This window comes from Delphinapterus leucas, chromosome 3 (genome assembly GCF_059928025.1).
Source record: "Delphinapterus leucas isolate spDelLeu-1000000601 "Yukka" chromosome 3, BTC_Dleu_Yukka2, whole genome shotgun sequence".
In the NCBI taxonomy this organism is placed as follows: domain Eukaryota; kingdom Metazoa; phylum Chordata; class Mammalia; order Artiodactyla; family Monodontidae; genus Delphinapterus; species Delphinapterus leucas.
Window position 1 is genome coordinate 159,087,188 of NC_143131.1, and position 16,930 is coordinate 159,104,117.

At 42.5% G+C, this 16,930-nt stretch overlaps 1 protein-coding gene across 5 annotated transcripts in view; it reads right to left on the minus strand.

Annotated features, from left to right (window-relative positions):
* The window catches only part of CNOT6 (CCR4-NOT transcription complex subunit 6), a 66,819-nt gene extending 62,610 nt beyond the window's left edge, over window positions 1–4,209 (minus strand). Inside the window, exon 1 of one of the 5 annotated variants that reach the window (XM_089909805.1) lies at window positions 3,884–4,209. The gene's annotated coding sequence lies outside the window, so the exon portion shown is untranslated. The remainder of the gene's footprint in view (window positions 1–3,883) is intronic. The other 4 variants (XM_089909806.1, XM_089909809.1, XM_089909804.1 and 1 more) reach the window with 4 other exon arrangements.
* Window positions 4,210–16,930: the final 12,721 nt, after the last annotated feature.

Below are 16,930 nucleotides of genomic sequence, written 5' to 3' on the forward strand. Positions count from 1 at the left end.
AAATGCTGTGTTCAAGTATAATCAGTTCTGCTGTATCACTTATTCTGAAAATAATCTGTTCCAACGTAACCGATATATTAGAAAATTTGAGCTTAACACAAAATTCCCATTTGCTTATGTGTGATTTTTTCTGTGAAAAAAACTAGATGAAGGTAGAAACCTGCCCCCAGCTGAACTGAGCTGCATAGAAATACACAAAATACACACACCTTAAAACACCTACCAGCTACATCAGTTCACTCTGTGTGTGTGCACAAGAGCTGAGCCACACCCACCCACCTCTGGTGTTATTGTAACATTCCATTCGATTTCAGGTAACTCTCCTTCCACCACTGTACAGTAACTCACAAGCAGCAACCTTTCTGATGCCCATTAACACAAGCAAACCAGGTCTTTTTCAAGGTAAAGTGACACATTTATTGTAGTATTTATGTATACCATAACCATTTAACATGTGTAAAACTATGCTATCATTTTTACCAGGTTCCTTTTTTTTTTTTTTTTTGTGGTACGCGGGCCTCTCACTGTTGTGGCCTCTCCCGTTTCGGAGCACAGGCTCTGGACGCGCAGGCTCAGCGGCCACGGCTCACGGGCCTAGACGCTCCGCAGCATGTGGGATCTCCCCGGACCAGGGCACAAACCCATGTTCCCTGCATCGGCAGGCGGACTGTCAACCACTGCGCCACCAGGGAAGCCCACCAGTTCCTTTTTATTAAAATAAGTCACTGACAAAGTTTTGAGTGCTGTGCCTTAGTTCCACTTTTCCCAAAAGGCCTGTAGTTTTTACTGCACAATTTTCCATATCATGGTGATTTTTAGGAACTTACATGTTGCTTTACAGCAGAACTGACTACATAAATTAACAGCTGTATGAGGAGTTCTTAGGTTTTAAGAAATTTTCAATATTTCAATTCCAATAATATACAGGAGAGAAAACTCTGCCCTCTCCCCAATTTCACAAAATGTTTACAGTTCATATCCTCACAGACCATTAGGATAGCCATAACCGTTAAGCTTGGTGGCTCTCATTTCTGGTGAGCAGAGAGTTGATTTTTCCAGCTTAAGCTCTACAGTCTGCCTAAGCCTAACTCAGAAGACAAGTTCTGAATGTCTGAACTTTCACATGTACCGTTATATGGGTTTCATTTTTTTTATTGCTCTTAACTTTTTTCCAAAACATTTTGATTTTAAATTACCCTGTATTATAGAGCAATTGAACCGAGCCCTCAAGCCCACTATAAAATGGATCAGACACAAAAGATCCTATATCCAAGTTTAAAATAGATTCAGTCACTAACTCCATAGTATCTCAAATGTGACTTTTTTATATGTATGGCTCCACTTAATTCTCCACACTGATGGCCAAATGATCTCTAAATCACCTTGTTCCCCTATGAAAAATATTTTGGCTCACTCCTTTGCTACAGAATAAAGATATAAACCTCACTTTTAGCTTAGTACGTATGGTTCTTCAAAATCTAGGATGGACACACCTTTGCAGGCTCATCTCCAGTCACTCTCCCTGTTTCAGTAACACATCGATATTGGCCTTACCCCAACACTTGGCACCTCAGTGCACCCACAGTTCCTTTTGTCTGAAATGACCCCATCTCTCCAGTTTGACAAACACCTATTCCGTGCTATTTTCTGTAAACTGCTCCCACACATTCTACAAATTTCATCGTTCTCTCCTGTTCTCCCCACAGCACTCTGTACACCTACTAAGACTATAGCAAGAAGACAGCAAATGAGTGTTATTCACTTTTTAATTCCCAGGGTCTAACATTATGTCCAGCATATACTATTCCTTGCACATAACTTATCAAGAAAATAAAAATGGATGAGGGAGAGGTAAAGCCCAGAGAAGGGTAAGATTAAGGCAGTCTAAATGAGTCCCCATCTTACATGCAAATAAACACTTTAAAAGCAGTTTCCCAACCAGTATACCTTCCATATGGGAAAGTTACAAGTGTGCTGAAGACGGCCCTCACCTCTCATGGCCCAAAGGCTACAGCTGTGAGCAGCCTTGACCATTTATTCCAGGATGCCTTACATATATTATCCCTTTCTGTTGCACTACGATATGAAAAAGATTTATGCTTTAAATATAAAAAAGGCTAATATGAACGCGGTGGAATGCCTACGCATTAACCAAAATAAATGCATTATTTATGAACCATAAGTACAGAAGCAAATGCCTTTATTTGTAGCCAGGACCAAATTCTGTAACCAACTCATATCTGTTCAAGAGACTGAAAAGTTTTACTTTGCCACCAAGGTTTAAGAAACCTGAAAATACCTACAAATCAAACAGGCTTTCAAAAGAGTTTCCTCAATCTACGTTACCAATGATCAAGACACTTCTGAAACTATGCAAAATATTCTGAGTCTCACAGGAAACTCTGTCTTTTGTCACATCCTCGTTTTTTGACCATTTCATTAAGTATCTTATTCACCTACTGAGAACTGACCAGACTCAACTACCTCAAATAACTTCCAGCCATTAAAATGCACTCCGCCCTCCCAAAAAAACTAATCTCCATCAAGTACCTCACTCTCATGTGCTCTCCCATTTACACAAAACCTGGTCCTTTCCCTCTTAACTGTAATATCTTGGGCAAGTCACTTTAACTTTTCTAGGCCTGTTTCCTCAACAGCAGCTATTCAAATATTTTGTTTAAAGCAAGTTGACTGGACTAGATCACTGGTCTAAAAATATTAAGCAATTTTTATTCTAAAAGTCATCACATCCTAAAGACTGCGATAATTGCTCTGACAGCAATTATAAAACAAGTCTTCAAAACCTTTTGATCCATGGACACAGCTCCTAAAGCCTACAAAACTGTTTTGGGATGATAAATTCTAGTGCACTGTGAAAAACACAAAGTGCTATTATATGCCATTTTATTTTTCACTTGTTCATATTCACTCTCTTCGTCTCCAAAATTAAAACCCCCAGACACAAAGAGGCAAGATTCCACACTACCACTAATGGGGCAATCCACCTGGAAAACAGGTAAGTATGGGAACTCATGTTAAAGGAGATTATTTAAACGTCAGCTTAACACAATAACAAATCCAAAAAGGACAAGCAAGATGACCATTCACAATGTTGTCATTTGCAGTAACAGTTCAAGAAGAGGTTACAGGTGTTCATTAGCAGGCTCTTAGGAGAAGCTGTAGGAGATAAAGTCAAAAAAAAAATTTCCAAAGAAAATAATGATTGGTGTTTAGAAAAAAAGAAAAGATACGATTCAGGTTATTACACAAAACTTCAAGTAATTAGAACTATCTCTGAGTCCTCAGCAATACCATAAATCTCTTCATCTAGTGCTAAGGGTTTCTTTAACCATGTCATTCCCATCCCCCCACCCCCCCAAAATTTTGTGTTAAACTGAATTTTAAATACATTTGGGGGAGGGGGTAAACAGCTGGTTTCCCGCTTTGCGGTAACTGCGAAGTTCCACACTCCACTCCGCGCAATCCCACACCGCCACTTCTCCAAAGTTGCCACCCATCCCAGCCAAGAGTCCCGGACACCAACTCCCCTCCTCCGGGTGACCAGAGCCAGAGTCGACGGCCAGGGCATCCCCCAACCCTGGCGCCCCCTGCGCGGCCCCGCCCCCGCCGTCAAACAACACCCCCCAGCCCCGGACTCGGCGCGGGGGCGCGGTCCGGGGACCAACTGGATGGCGACAGCCGCGCGTCTAGGGACCCCCAACAGCCACCATCTCCTCCAGTCTTCGGGCCCGCTGCACGCAAAACTCAAGATGCTCTTGCTCGAGTCCCCCGCGCTACGGTCCCGGGGACACGACCGAGAGGGGCCCGTGGGCAGCAGTGTGGGGAGCAGCGCCCAGCCGGGCCTCGGGCTGGTCTCGCTCACCTCTTGGGGTGCGCCGCCTTCCTCCGCCGCTGCCGCCGCCTCCTCCCTGTGAGTGCAGCGGGGTCTGACCTGTGGAACCACCATACCAGTCCCGCCCGCTGCTGCAGCGCCGCCGTCGCCGTTCCTCTGCCGCCTCAGCCGCCGCTCTTTGTTCTCCCTCCGAGATCCACCGCGTCAGCCACCCTCTTTAGCCGCCTCGATGGGCCGCCACTACGGCTTCCCGGCCTCTCGGCCTCCTGCCTCACCCTCCTCGCTACACCCACCGCTGCCTTCCCCTTCGCGCAGCCGACGCCGCCGCCACCGACGCCGCCGCCTCCTCCTCCTCTGCGCCCCCCTCGTTTTCATTGAAAGCAAACAAGCATCATGGCGGCGGCCGCCGTCCCACCCCTTCCCCCTCCCCCCACCCACCCCAAGCCTGCGAGCGCCGCGACCGACGCTGCCGCTCCAACATCCCGGCCGCCCATTGGCCGCCGCCGCCGGGCGCGACCATTCAGCATCCGGGGAGGTCGCTCTCCGCTCGTCCCTCTCTTCCCCCACCCCCGCGATGGGGAGCAGTGAGCCGGCCGGGCGCGCTCCCGGGTCAGACCTCCCTCTCCTCTTCCCGCTCTTCTCGCTCGTTTCCTTCCTTGTCGCTTCTACTTTCTCATCTTCTTAACGCTCCTACGCTTTTCAACTAGCTCTTTTTTTTTCCTTTCTTTCTCTTTTTTTTTGTCTCACGCTGTTCATTTTTGTTCCTCTCTTCCCTCTATTTCCTTGATCTTCCTCCCTTTCGTGTCGCTTATCAATTACATGGAAACAGGGACAAGCTCTCAGACTTTTGACCCTTAGCCAGTATCCTGAGCTGCCTAAAGACAAGACATGCAGTCGTGAACAGTGGCTTGATTCATCCTGCCTCAGATATGAAGAAAAAACTAATTAATGGCACGTTTCGGTCCATTAATGGTCATTCAGTCCAGTAAATTCAGGGACAATTCTGGTGGGATCCTAGCCCGGAGTAACTGTCCGCAGCTGTGTTCAAAGAGCAAGATGTTCTATTCAGGTGGAGATTGAAAATGAGCAGAGAAAGGATTGATGATGCTTGCATGAGTGCACATTAGTTGACTGGTGGTCAAGGCCCTGTGCTGGGACCAAGGCAAAGAGATGAATCAGGCCCCGGCCTGCCCTCAGTAAGCTCACAGCCTAGGGACAAGAGAAACACTCAACAGACTGTTAAAACTCATTAGAGGTGCATGAGGACAAGCATGGCCTGAGGAAAAAGGAATAGCTGTCCACTCACCTACATGGCAAACTAGGATGGGCTCCTGGCTCTTTCCTGGAAAATCAACTCTGAAGAAATGAGAGTGAAACGGGTTCCAGGAACTAACAATAGCAACAAAATGAGACACCCCCTCTTGCTATACTGGGCTAGAGGATATGGGAAATGGTTGGCTGCTTTTGGGGCAGAGGAGAGCTAGAAGGGCAAGGAAAAGATTGAAACCGTAGGACTCCTGGGCACAGAAGCTTTTCAAACGGTTGCTAATCAGGGAAGGGAGGGGTTGCAGAGACAAGGGAGGAGCAGCCAAGAAATAATAGTGCAGCCTTGGGGCAGAGTCCTGGTACTACCTCAAGGGATACACATAACTATCTTTGAGCTCTTTACAGAACTAAAACCCCCAGCAAATAGAAGATGTCAGCATTATTCATTCCAGAGAAGACCACTTGAGGCCAGATTAAAGGAACCAGAGAAGCTCATCAAGAGATTACCAGAGACCAGATTAAAGGAGTGAATGCCCTGCACACACCCTAATCTTATCAGCAACCCTGCCCTTGAACCATTGCTATAAAACTCCTCACCAAATCCTTCCAGGTTGGGACACACAGTTTTTCAGGGGCACAACCCTGCTGTGTCCCCCCTTTGCCTGGCAAAGCAATAAAACTATTCTTTTCCTCTTCACCCAAAACTCCAAGATTCAATTCAGCACCAGTGCACGAAGGCTGAGTTTTCAGCATCAACGGTCCAGTGCTCTAGTGTCAGAGGACACTAGACAACAGCAGGGTAACATGAAAGCCCAGGAGGGGTAGCGGGTTGCTAAGAACAAGTGCAGACTGACTGGCTGCCTGTGGGCATCCCTCCACAGCCTCCAACCCCAGGCTTCTGAATACTGGGGTTGTGCAGTCCCTGTGCTCTACAAAGTCTCACCAGACTGAGGGAGGAGCCAGTGGCACTCTCTGCCCCCCATGTGAATGCTGTGCCCTGGCAACCTGTGCTCCAGCCTGGAGAGAGGGGTGAATTTTTGTAATTCATCTGCCCAGAAGGAGCTACTTTTTGTGATTGATACCATGTGTATGGGGGCAGGAAAGTCCAGGTGCATAACAAAAAAACTTGCATAGAATCACGAGTTTATTACATCTCATTATTCTAGTGCTCCAGGTCTCACTTGGGGTCTCTCATGCCTCTACTGAGATGGTGGCTGGGGTTGGATTCTGGCACCTCCATGTCCCCAGCAAGCCCTCCCTTTGTAGTGTTTTACCCTCCCACTTTTCTTTGTGGCTTTTCTCTAGCAGGTTATCCTGAACATCTTTCATGGCAACCCAGGGCTCCAAGAGAGAGGAAGTGGAAGACCCTTTGAAGAATGTCACTTTCTCTGTATTCTATTGGTCAAAACAGTCACAAGCCCAGTCCAGATTTAAGAGAAGAGGACATAGGCAGTGCAGGAGCTGCATGCACATAAAGGGAAGGAGAGACTTATTTGGGGCCATCTCAGTAGACTAGCTACCACAGAGAAGGAACCAATGGTGGCCCTGCCTGTGCACATCCTCTTCTTTCTGAATATCTGAAGAGAACCCCACCAAATGCCTTTCCAGATCCAGATCAAAGTGCCCCTCATATTAGGCAAGACTTCCCTGTGTAAGTTATAAAACCCAAACTCAAATAGGCTTGATGAAGAAAGAGGTCATTTATGTATTCAGGTATCACATAACCGAAAAGTTCAGACATCTTAAAATATCAACAAGAATCAATCCAGGGGCTTCCCTAGTGGCACAGTGGTTGGGAGTCTGCCTGCCGATGCAGGGGACACGGGTTCGTGCCCCGGTCCGGGAAGATCCCACATGCCATGGAGCAGCTGGGCCCATGAGCCATGGCCGCTGGGCCTGGGCGTCCAGAGGCTGTGCTCCGCGGCGGGAGAGGCCACAGCAGTGAGAGGCCCGTGTACCGCAAAAAAAAAAAAAAAGAATCAATCCAATCTCACTCTTCCACCCTCCACTCAGCTTTCCTCCCCACTGGCTTCACAAGGGCTGTGCAACCAGGCAGGAAAGATGGCCACTAGCATCTACAGGCTTAGATTCTAACAGCTCTAGCTGCAAATGCATACCTCATTTTATTGTACTTCAGTTTATTGTGCTTCACAGATAGTGCATTTTTTACAAATGGAAAGTTTGTGGGAACCCTGCATTAAGCAAGTCTATTGGCATCAGTTTCCATCAGCATTTGCTCACTTCATGTCTCTATGTCATGCTTTATAATTCTCACAGTATTTCAAACTTTTTCATTGTTACTATATTTGTTACGGTGATCTGTGATCAATGATCTTTGATGTTACTCTTGTAATTGTTTTGAAGCACCACGAACTGGGCCCACGTAAGACAACAAATTTAATAAGTGTTGTGTGTGTTTTGACTGCTCCACTGACCAGCCTTTCCTCTGTCTTTATACCTCTCTTCAGTCCTCCCTAATTCCTGAAACACAACAATATTGAAATTAGGCCAGTTAATAACCCTACAATGGCCTCTAAGTGTTCAAATGAAAGGAAGTGTCACACATCTCTCACTTTAAATCAAAAGCTAGAGATGATTAAGCTTAGTGAGGAAGGCATGTCAAAAGCTGAGATAGGCTGAAGGCTAGACCTCTTATGCCAAACAGTTAGCCAAGCTGTGAATGCAAAGGAAAAGTTCTTAAAGGAAATTAAATGTGCTACTTCAGTGAACTGATGAACGACCAGAAAGTGAAACGGCCCTATTGCTGATATGAAGAACATTTTAATGGTCTGGATAGAAGATCAAACCAGCCACAACATTCCCTTAAGCCAAAGCCTAATCCAGAGCAAGGTCCTAACTCTCTTCAATTCTATGAAGACTGAAAGAGGTGATGAAGCTGCAGAAGAAAAGTTTGAAGCTAGCAGAGGATGGTTTACAAGGTTTAAGGAAAGAAGCCGTCTCCATAACATAAAAGTACAAGGTGAAGCAACAAGTGCTGATGTAGGAGCTGCAGCAAGTTGTCCAGAAGATTTAGCTAAAATAATGAATGAAGGTGGCTACACTAAACAGATTTTCAATGTAGACAAAACAGCATTATATTGGAAGAAGATGTCATCTAGGACATTCATAGTTAGAGAGGAGAAGTCAAAGCCTGGCTTCAAAGCTTCAAAAGACAGGCAGACTGTCTCATTAGGGGTTAATGTAGCTGGTGACTTGAAGTCAATGCTCATTTACCATTCCAAAAATCCTAGGGCCCTTAAGAATTATGCTCAATCTACTCTGCCTGTGCTATATAAATGGAACAACAAAGCCTGGATGACAGCACACCTGTTTGAATCACAGTTTACCGAAAAAAACTACTGTTGAGACCTACTGCTCAGAAAAAAAGATTCCTTTCAAAATACTGCTGCTCATTGACAATGAGCACCTGGTCACCCAAGAGCTCTGATGGAGATGTACAACATTAGTGTTTTCATGCCTGCTAACACAACATCTATTCTGAAGCCCATGGATCAAGAAGTAATTTTGACTTTCTAGTCTTCTTATTTAAGAAACAGATTTTATAAAGCTATAACTGCCATAGATAGTGATTCGTCTGATCAAGGCAAAGTCAATCAAAAACCTTCTGGAAAAGTTTCACCATTCTAGATGCCATTCATGACTCATGAGAAGATGTCAACATATCAGTATTAATGGGAGTTTGAACAAAGTTGATTCCAACACTCATGGAAGGCTTTAAGGGGGTTCAAGACTTTAGTGGAGGAAGTAACTGCAGATGTTATGGAAATAGCAAGAGAACTTGAATTAGAAGAAGAGCCTGAAGATGTGACTGAATTGCTGCAATCTCATTATAAAACTTAATGGATGAGGAGTTGTTTCTTATGGATGAGCAGAGAAACTGGCTTCTTTAGATGGAATCTACATCTGGTGAAGATTCTTGAAATGACAACAAAGGATTTAGAATATTACATAAACTTAGTTGATAAGGCAGCAAGAGTATTTGAGAGGATTGACTCCAATTTTGAGAGAAGCTCTTCTTTGGGCAAAACACTATCAAATGGCATTGCATGCTACAGAGAAATGGTTCATGAAAGGAAGTCAATCAATATGGCAAACTTCATTATTGTCTTATTTTAAGAAATTGCCACAGCCATTCCTAGCCTTCAGCGATCACAACCCTGATCAGTCAGCAGCCATAAACATCAAGACAAGACCCTCCACCAATAAGATTATGACTTGGGCTTTCCTTGGTGGCACAGTGGTTGAGAATCCACCTGCCAATGCAGGGGACATGGGTTCCAGCCCTGGTCCGGGAAGATCCCACATGCCTCAGAGCAACTAAGCCCGTGCGCCACAACTACTGAGCCTGCACTCTAGAGCCCGCAAGCCACAACTACTGAAGCCCGTGCGCCTAGAGCCCATGCTCTGCAACAAGAGAAGCCACTGCAATGAGAAGCCACAAAAAAGACCCAATGCAGCCAAAAATAAATTAATTATTTTTTTAGAAAAAGAAGATTATGACTTGCTGAAGGCTCAGATGGTTAGCAATTTTTAGCAGTAAGGCATTTCTTTTTAAAAAAATTTTTTTTAAAGTCTTCATTGAATTTGTTACAATATTGCTTCTGTTTTATGTTTTGGTTTTTTGGCTGCGAGGCATGTGGGATCTTAGCTCCCCGACCAGGGATTGAACCCACACCCTCTTCATTGGAAGGTGAAGTCTTAACCGCTGGACCACCAGGGAAGTCCCAGCAGTAAGGTATTTCTTAATTAAGGTATGTACATTTTTTTAGACATAATGCTATTGCACACTAAATACACTACCGTGTAAACATAACTTTTATATGCACTGGGAAACCAAAAAATTTGTGTGACTCACTTTAATGTGATATTTGCTTTAGTGCAGTGGTTTGGAACTGAACACACAATATCTCTGAGGTTTGCCCATATATAGTTTTTTTCCCTAAGATTAAACCACCTTATTCATTGTGATAAAAATAATTTGTGGTCATGGTTTAAAAAAAAAAGACTAAATTACAGAAAGGCATGAATAAGAAAGTGGAGGTCTCATCCCTGGCCCGACTCCAGCCACACTCCTCAAAGATTTGAATTGTTTACAAGGCTTTGGCCTTAAATAACAAAATAAAATAAACAAACCAAAACATTCTCAAACATGCTTACCGAATAAGGATATTTACTGACTCCCATCACTGAAAGCCCAAATGTAAGGCAGCCTTTAGGGTTGTTTGATTTAAGGCCTACAGGCAGATTAATCATTGATACTGCCCTGGACAAAAAATATTTTGTTACTTTGCTGCTTATTATGGGATATAGGGTGTTGGAAACCTGACTTGAAGTAATTTAAGCAGAAATAGGAGTGTATTGGCTCAGGATAATACTAGCTTCTCTAATAAAGATACAAAATTTCTTGCTCATGTAACCATTCAGCAGGTGATTTTTCTTCCTACTAGTGACTCAGGGGCCTTTCCTCTTACGGCTCTGTCATCCCCTAGGACAGGGGTTCTTATTCTGGGGTCCATGTACCCCCAAGAGATCTGTGGATAGAAATCAGGGAGGGGTGCAGCAAACCCAGATGGGTCAAGTTTAGCTTTTCCTGCCATTTTGAGTCTAAATAACAAACCACAGTAGGATGTGACTATAACCAATGACAAACCTCAGCCTGATATTTTCATATCCTCTCACAGTTGTACAATAGAGATCATTTCCCCCAATTTCATTTTTTAATTGAGGTAAAATTTACATAACTTAAAATTAACCATTTTAAAGTGCACAATTCAGTAATATTTACTACATTCACAATGTTGTGCAACCATACCTCTCTCTATTTCTAAAACAGTTTCATCATCCTAAAAGAAAATGTTAGGTATATCTAGAAATATCATTTTCACTCATTTACGACTTTGAAAATGTGGTAGATATTAGACCCACTAGTAGAACATGCATTTAACATGCTATTTAAATGCATAAATACTATTATGTCATAACACTTAAAATATTTTGGTAACTGTATTTCAATATAACTGGTTTCCTTTGTAATCCTCTGTATTGGGTTGGCTAAAAGTTCATCTGTTTTTTTCCTTAAGGTGCCTCTGGTAGCTCTTAGTTGTCTTTAACTTCATTCGAAACAATTTTGTTAGGTTGTATGTGACAGTTGTCATATCAGAATGCATTTAAAAAAAGCTTCTCAAAATTGGTGAATTTTTGTGTAGCCATTTTAATATTGAAGATGGAAGAAAAAAAGCAACATTTTTGTCATATTATGCCTTATTATTTCAAGAAAGGTATAAATGTAACTGAAATGCAAAAAAAGATTTGTGCATTGTATGGAGAAGGTGCTGTGACTGATCGAACGTGTCAAAAGTGGTTTGCGAAGTTTCGTGCTGCAGATTTCTCACTGGACGATGCTCCACAGTCAGGTAGATCAGTTGAAGTTGATAACGATCAAATTGAGACATTAATTGAGAACAATCAACGTTTTACCACCTGGGAGATAGCCGACATACTCAAAATATCCAAATCAAGCACTGAAAATCATTTGCACCAGCTTGGTTATGTTCATCGCTTTGATGTTTGGGTTCAACATAAGTTAAGTGAAAAAATCCTTCTTGACTGTATTTCTGTATATGATTCTCTACTTAAATGTAATGAAAACTTTCCATTTTTGAAACAAATTGTGACGGCTGATGAAAAGTGGAACTGTACAATAATACAGAATGGAAGAGATCATGGGTCAAGCGAAATGAGCAACCACCAACCACACCAAAGGCCAGTCTTCATTCAAAGAAGGTGATGTTTTATATGTGCTGGGATTAGAAAGGAGTCCTCTATTATGAGCTCCTTCCAGAAAACCAGACGATTAAATTCCAACATGTACTGCTCCCAGTTAGACCAACTGAAAACAGCACTCGACAAAAAGCGTCTGGAATTAGTCAACAGAAAACGCGTAATCTTCCATCAGGATAACACAAGGCCGCATGTTTCTCTGATGACTGGGCAGAAACTGTTGCAGCTTGGCTGGGAAGTTCTGATTCATCTGCTGTGTTCACCAGACATTGCACCTTTGGCTTTCCATTTATTTCAGTCTTTACAAAATTCTCTTAATGGAAAAACTTTCAATCCCCTGGAAGACTGTAAAAGGCACCTGGAACAGTACTTTGCTTAAAAAGATAAAAAGTTTTGGGAAGATGGAATTATGAAGTTGCCTGAAAACTGGCAGAAGGTAGTGGAACAAAATGGTGAATATATTGTTCAATAAAATTCTTGGTGAAAATGAAAAATGCGTCTTTTATTTTTACTTAAAAACCAAAGGAAATTTTTGGCCAACCCAGTATTTTATTTAATGCTTTTTTTAATTAATTTTTTTATTGGGGTATAGTTGATTTACAATGTTGTGTTAGTTTCTACTGTACAGAAAAGTGATTCAGTTATGCATATACATATACCCACTCTTTTCTAGACTCCATTCCCATATAGGTCATTACAGAGCACTGAATAGTGCTATACAGTAGGTTCTTATTAGTTATCTTTTATATATAATAGTGTGTATATGTCAATCCCAAACTCCCAATTTATACCTCCCCCCCTTATTTTATCATTTTAAAAAACATTATTATGAACAGGGCGTCTGCCAAGAGGCTCATATCATAAAAACTGTCAAGAACTTCTGCCCTTGGTTTGGAGACCTCTGTATCCACTGGTAAAGAGAGGAGAGATGCAGAGAAAGCACAAATGCTTCTTAACTAGCTCAACCTCAAGTCACTCACAGCACTTCTCCTCACACTCAATTGGCAAGAACTAGTCACATATCTCCACCAAATGTGAAGAAGACTTGGGAAAGGTTTTCACAAGCTTGGAAATAACTTAGTTCCATCTGAGCAGCTGCTTCTCAGCAACAATGGAAGGAAAAAATGAATTTTTTTGAGCAGATAAATATCTCTGCCACCATCCACCCCTGTGACTACCAAATATCCCCATTTATGCTTCTTCCAACAAATGGCACCTATTCTTCCTGTCCCCAAAGAAGACCCCATCCATTGCTGCAACCTTCCCCTTAGTCCTTCTTCTTTCCTGCTGCCTAGAATGTGGAGCTGCTGTCTTGGACCACGAGAATGAGGCCCATGATATCAGAATAAGAAAGGGAGCTGAAAGATGCCTGGTTTCTGCACATTTCATGGAGCAGACACCACACCAGTTCTAGGTTGAATTCCTCCAAAATCATGGTAATATTTGGCAGGAGATAAGATTGATGCCCTGCCATTCAGAAACCAAAAGCTTACTGGCAGAAAGTAGATAGAGTGTTGCTTTACAAACTAAGTTGATTAATTTAAAAATGGCCTCAGACTCATTAAGCCATGAAATTGGGTAATGAGCAGACCACAAAGGCAGATGATGCAAGCCTTAAAATTTAAAAACTATGTCCAGGCATACCTTTGGCTATGGGTACTGTCACATGGAACTAATAGGATGAGAGTAGACTGGAAGCCTCCTAGGTTTTTTAGGGAAATGTCAAAGAGACCACCTACGGTTCTATAATTTTTTAACCCCCAAAGAAGTGCCCAATCTCCCACACATGCACCAGCAGGAAGCAGATGCTTTAATTCCCAAGTCTTATGTGACCATGAAAGAAAATATAACTGCCAGAAGGCAGGAACAAAGCTTTAGAAGCCAGTGGACAAAAGACTGCTAGGTGGGCTGATCAATAACACTACTTCCAGAGAAGGGAGACTGTGGTGTTCCTAGAAAACCAAGTGGGCAAGAACCAGTGACTGCTGTATGTCTACCATCCTCCCACTTTCTGAATTAGATTGTGTTTGTTTGTTTGCTACAATTGTCCTATTCCTACCGACAGTTATATGTTCTGTGTGTTGGAGGCAGTCGTCTTTTAGTTCCCAGGTTACTGGACCACAAGAAGCCACATTGGGACCTGCTGGCTACTCTGAGCTACACTGGCCTCTATGTTGCCCCATTGGGGAGAGTGCTCTGTGTATGGGAAGAAGGGTGCACATGGATATATAGGAGGCCAAAGAGAGAAGTTGTACCAGGACTGCAGGATAACTCTTTTTCCAGCACAAAGATGAAATTTCCCACCCTCCCTTTACTTGCCAGCGTTCTTAGAGTTGGGTAGGAATAAATATCTAGAAAACCCTCTGCTTTACTCTCAACAGAAAACAAACCCTCCGAGTAGGGAGGGGCAGACACCTGGCTAAGCAGAGGGAGGGAGGGAATCTGAGGTCTAATTTCCTCTCAAAGTGCTTTCTCCCATCCTTCTTGATTTTATCCTCCCCTACACTTAAAAAAAAGTATAAATTTCAGGTGCAGCTGTAGCTGATGCCAATTTCTGAGACCTTTGAAGATTTTGAAGTTTTTTTTTTTTCCTTCACAGGAGTCCCCTTCCCCTTAAAAAAAACTTTTCATTTTGAAATAATTATAGATTCACATGAAGTTGCAAAGAAATGTGCAGGGGGTCCCATGCACCCTTCACCCAACCACCCCTGATATTTACATCCTGCAAAACTACAGAACAATATCAAACCAGAAAACTGACATTAGGCACAAACCATTGAGTTTATTCAGATTTCACCGGTTAATACATGCACTCGTGCGCATATGTGTGCATGCGTGCGTGTGCATGTGTAGCTGTATGCAACTTTGTCACATGTGTAGCTTCAGGGAACCAACACTGTAATCAAGATACTTAACTGTACCATCACTTCAAGTCTCCGTTGTGCTCCCCTTTACAGTCACATCCTCCCCTCCACAGCCAGCCCTGGCCTGGTTAGCCACTAATCTCTATAATTATGTTCTTTTACAAATGTTATATAAATAGAATTATGCAGTATGTATCCTCTTGAGATTAGTGCAGTATAATTTCCATTATGTTCATCTGAGATGTTGCATGTTATCAATAGTTCCATCCTTTTTATTGCTGAATAGCATTCCATGGTATGGATGTGTCATAGTTTCTTTAAACATTCATCAGTTGAAAGACATTAGGGTCATTTCTATTTTGGTGCTATTATGAATAAAGCTGCTAGAACATTCATGTGGAAGTTTCTGCATAAAAACAAGTTTTCATTTCTCTATGCTAAAAGCCCAAGAGACTAATTGCTCTTCATTTTTAGTTTAATAGAAACTGCCAAACTATTTTCCAGAGTGCCTGTATGTTTTAATCATATTACCTTGAGTGGGATATGGTGAGGCCAGACACAGGTCAAGAGAGAAAAAATGGTTAATCAAAGTTCAATAGGAGAGAACAGAGCACTTCACACAGGGCCACACAAGGAAGCACCAGGGTCAGCTAGGAGGCAGAGGGATGGGGGAATTGTGGGCAAGCATATTTATTGTGGTTTCTGCAGGAAGAAATGGCTCAGGCAAGGTAAGCAGGTTTAGCACTGGATAATTTGAGTAATTTCAGTCAGCCCTGGGGCATAGGGTCTGTCCTTGGTTGTATGGTACCTGGCCTTGGGGTGATTAGGGCAGGTGTATAGTGTCTAATAGTATGAATGAAAGCCCAGTAAACTCAATAGTTGGGAGTATGGGCTTAATTGGTTGCTCAAGAAGGAGAACTGACCAACCTCTAGCCAGGGCCTCAAAACTGGGTCAAGATAGCATTTTTAAAAATTAGATCACACTGTATTATTTTACATTCCCACCAGTAATGTATGATGCACCCAGTTTCTCCACATCCTCACCATCATTTGTGTTATTACTATTTTTATTTCTGTCATTCTGAATGGTATGTAGTGATGTCTCATTATAGTTTTTGGGGGGTTTTGGGGGTTTTTTTTGCGGTACGCGGACCTCTCACTGTTGTGGCCTCTCCTGTTGCGGAGCACAGGCTCCGGACGCGCAGGCTCAGCGGCCATGGCTCATGCGCCCAGCCGCTCCGCGGCATGTGGGATCTTCCCGGACCGGGGCACGAGCCCGCGTCCCCTGCATCGGCAGGCGGACTCAACCACTGCGCCACCAGGGAAGCCCTCATTATAGTTTTATTTGGCACTTTTCTAATGATGTTGAACATCTTTTCATGTGCTTATTTTCCAACTGTATATCTCATATATCTTTATCTTTGATAAAATGTCTACACATTTCTTTTGCCTATTTTAAAAATTGGATTGTCTTTTTAATGTTGGGTTTGAGGAGTTCTTTGTATATTCTAGATACAAGTCCTTTGTTAAATATGTGATTTGCAGATATTTTCTTCCAGTCTGTAATGTGTCTTTTCGTATTCATTAATAGGGTCAATTTCTCAACAAAAGTTTTAAATTTTATGAGGTCCAATTAATCAAATTTTCCTTTTATGGATCATGCTTTCAGGTAAGAACTCATTGCCTAATCTAGGTCTTGAATATTTTCTCCTATTTTTTTTCCTAGAAGGTTTACATTTTTCGTGGTCCATGGTCCATTTTGAGTTAAAATTTGTATAAAATTGGAGGATTAGTTCAAGGTTTTTTGTTTTTGCTGTGGGTACCTACTTGCTCCAGCACCATTTACTGAAAGGCTTATCTCTCTCTCTTTGAAATGCTTTGTTCCTTTGTTTAAAAATAAATGAACATATTTGTGTAGGTCTATTTCTTCATTTTCTATCTGTTCAATTAATCTATATGACTATCCCTCTGCCAGTATCATATGGTTTTCATTACTGTAGCTAATAGTAAAAGCTTAACATCTCAAAGAATCATTACTCCTACTTTTCTTTTTAAAATTTGTTTTGGCTATTGTAGGGCCTTTCCTTTTCCATCTAAAATTTTGAATAAGGCTTTCTGTATCTATAAAAATAAAGTTTGTTAAGAT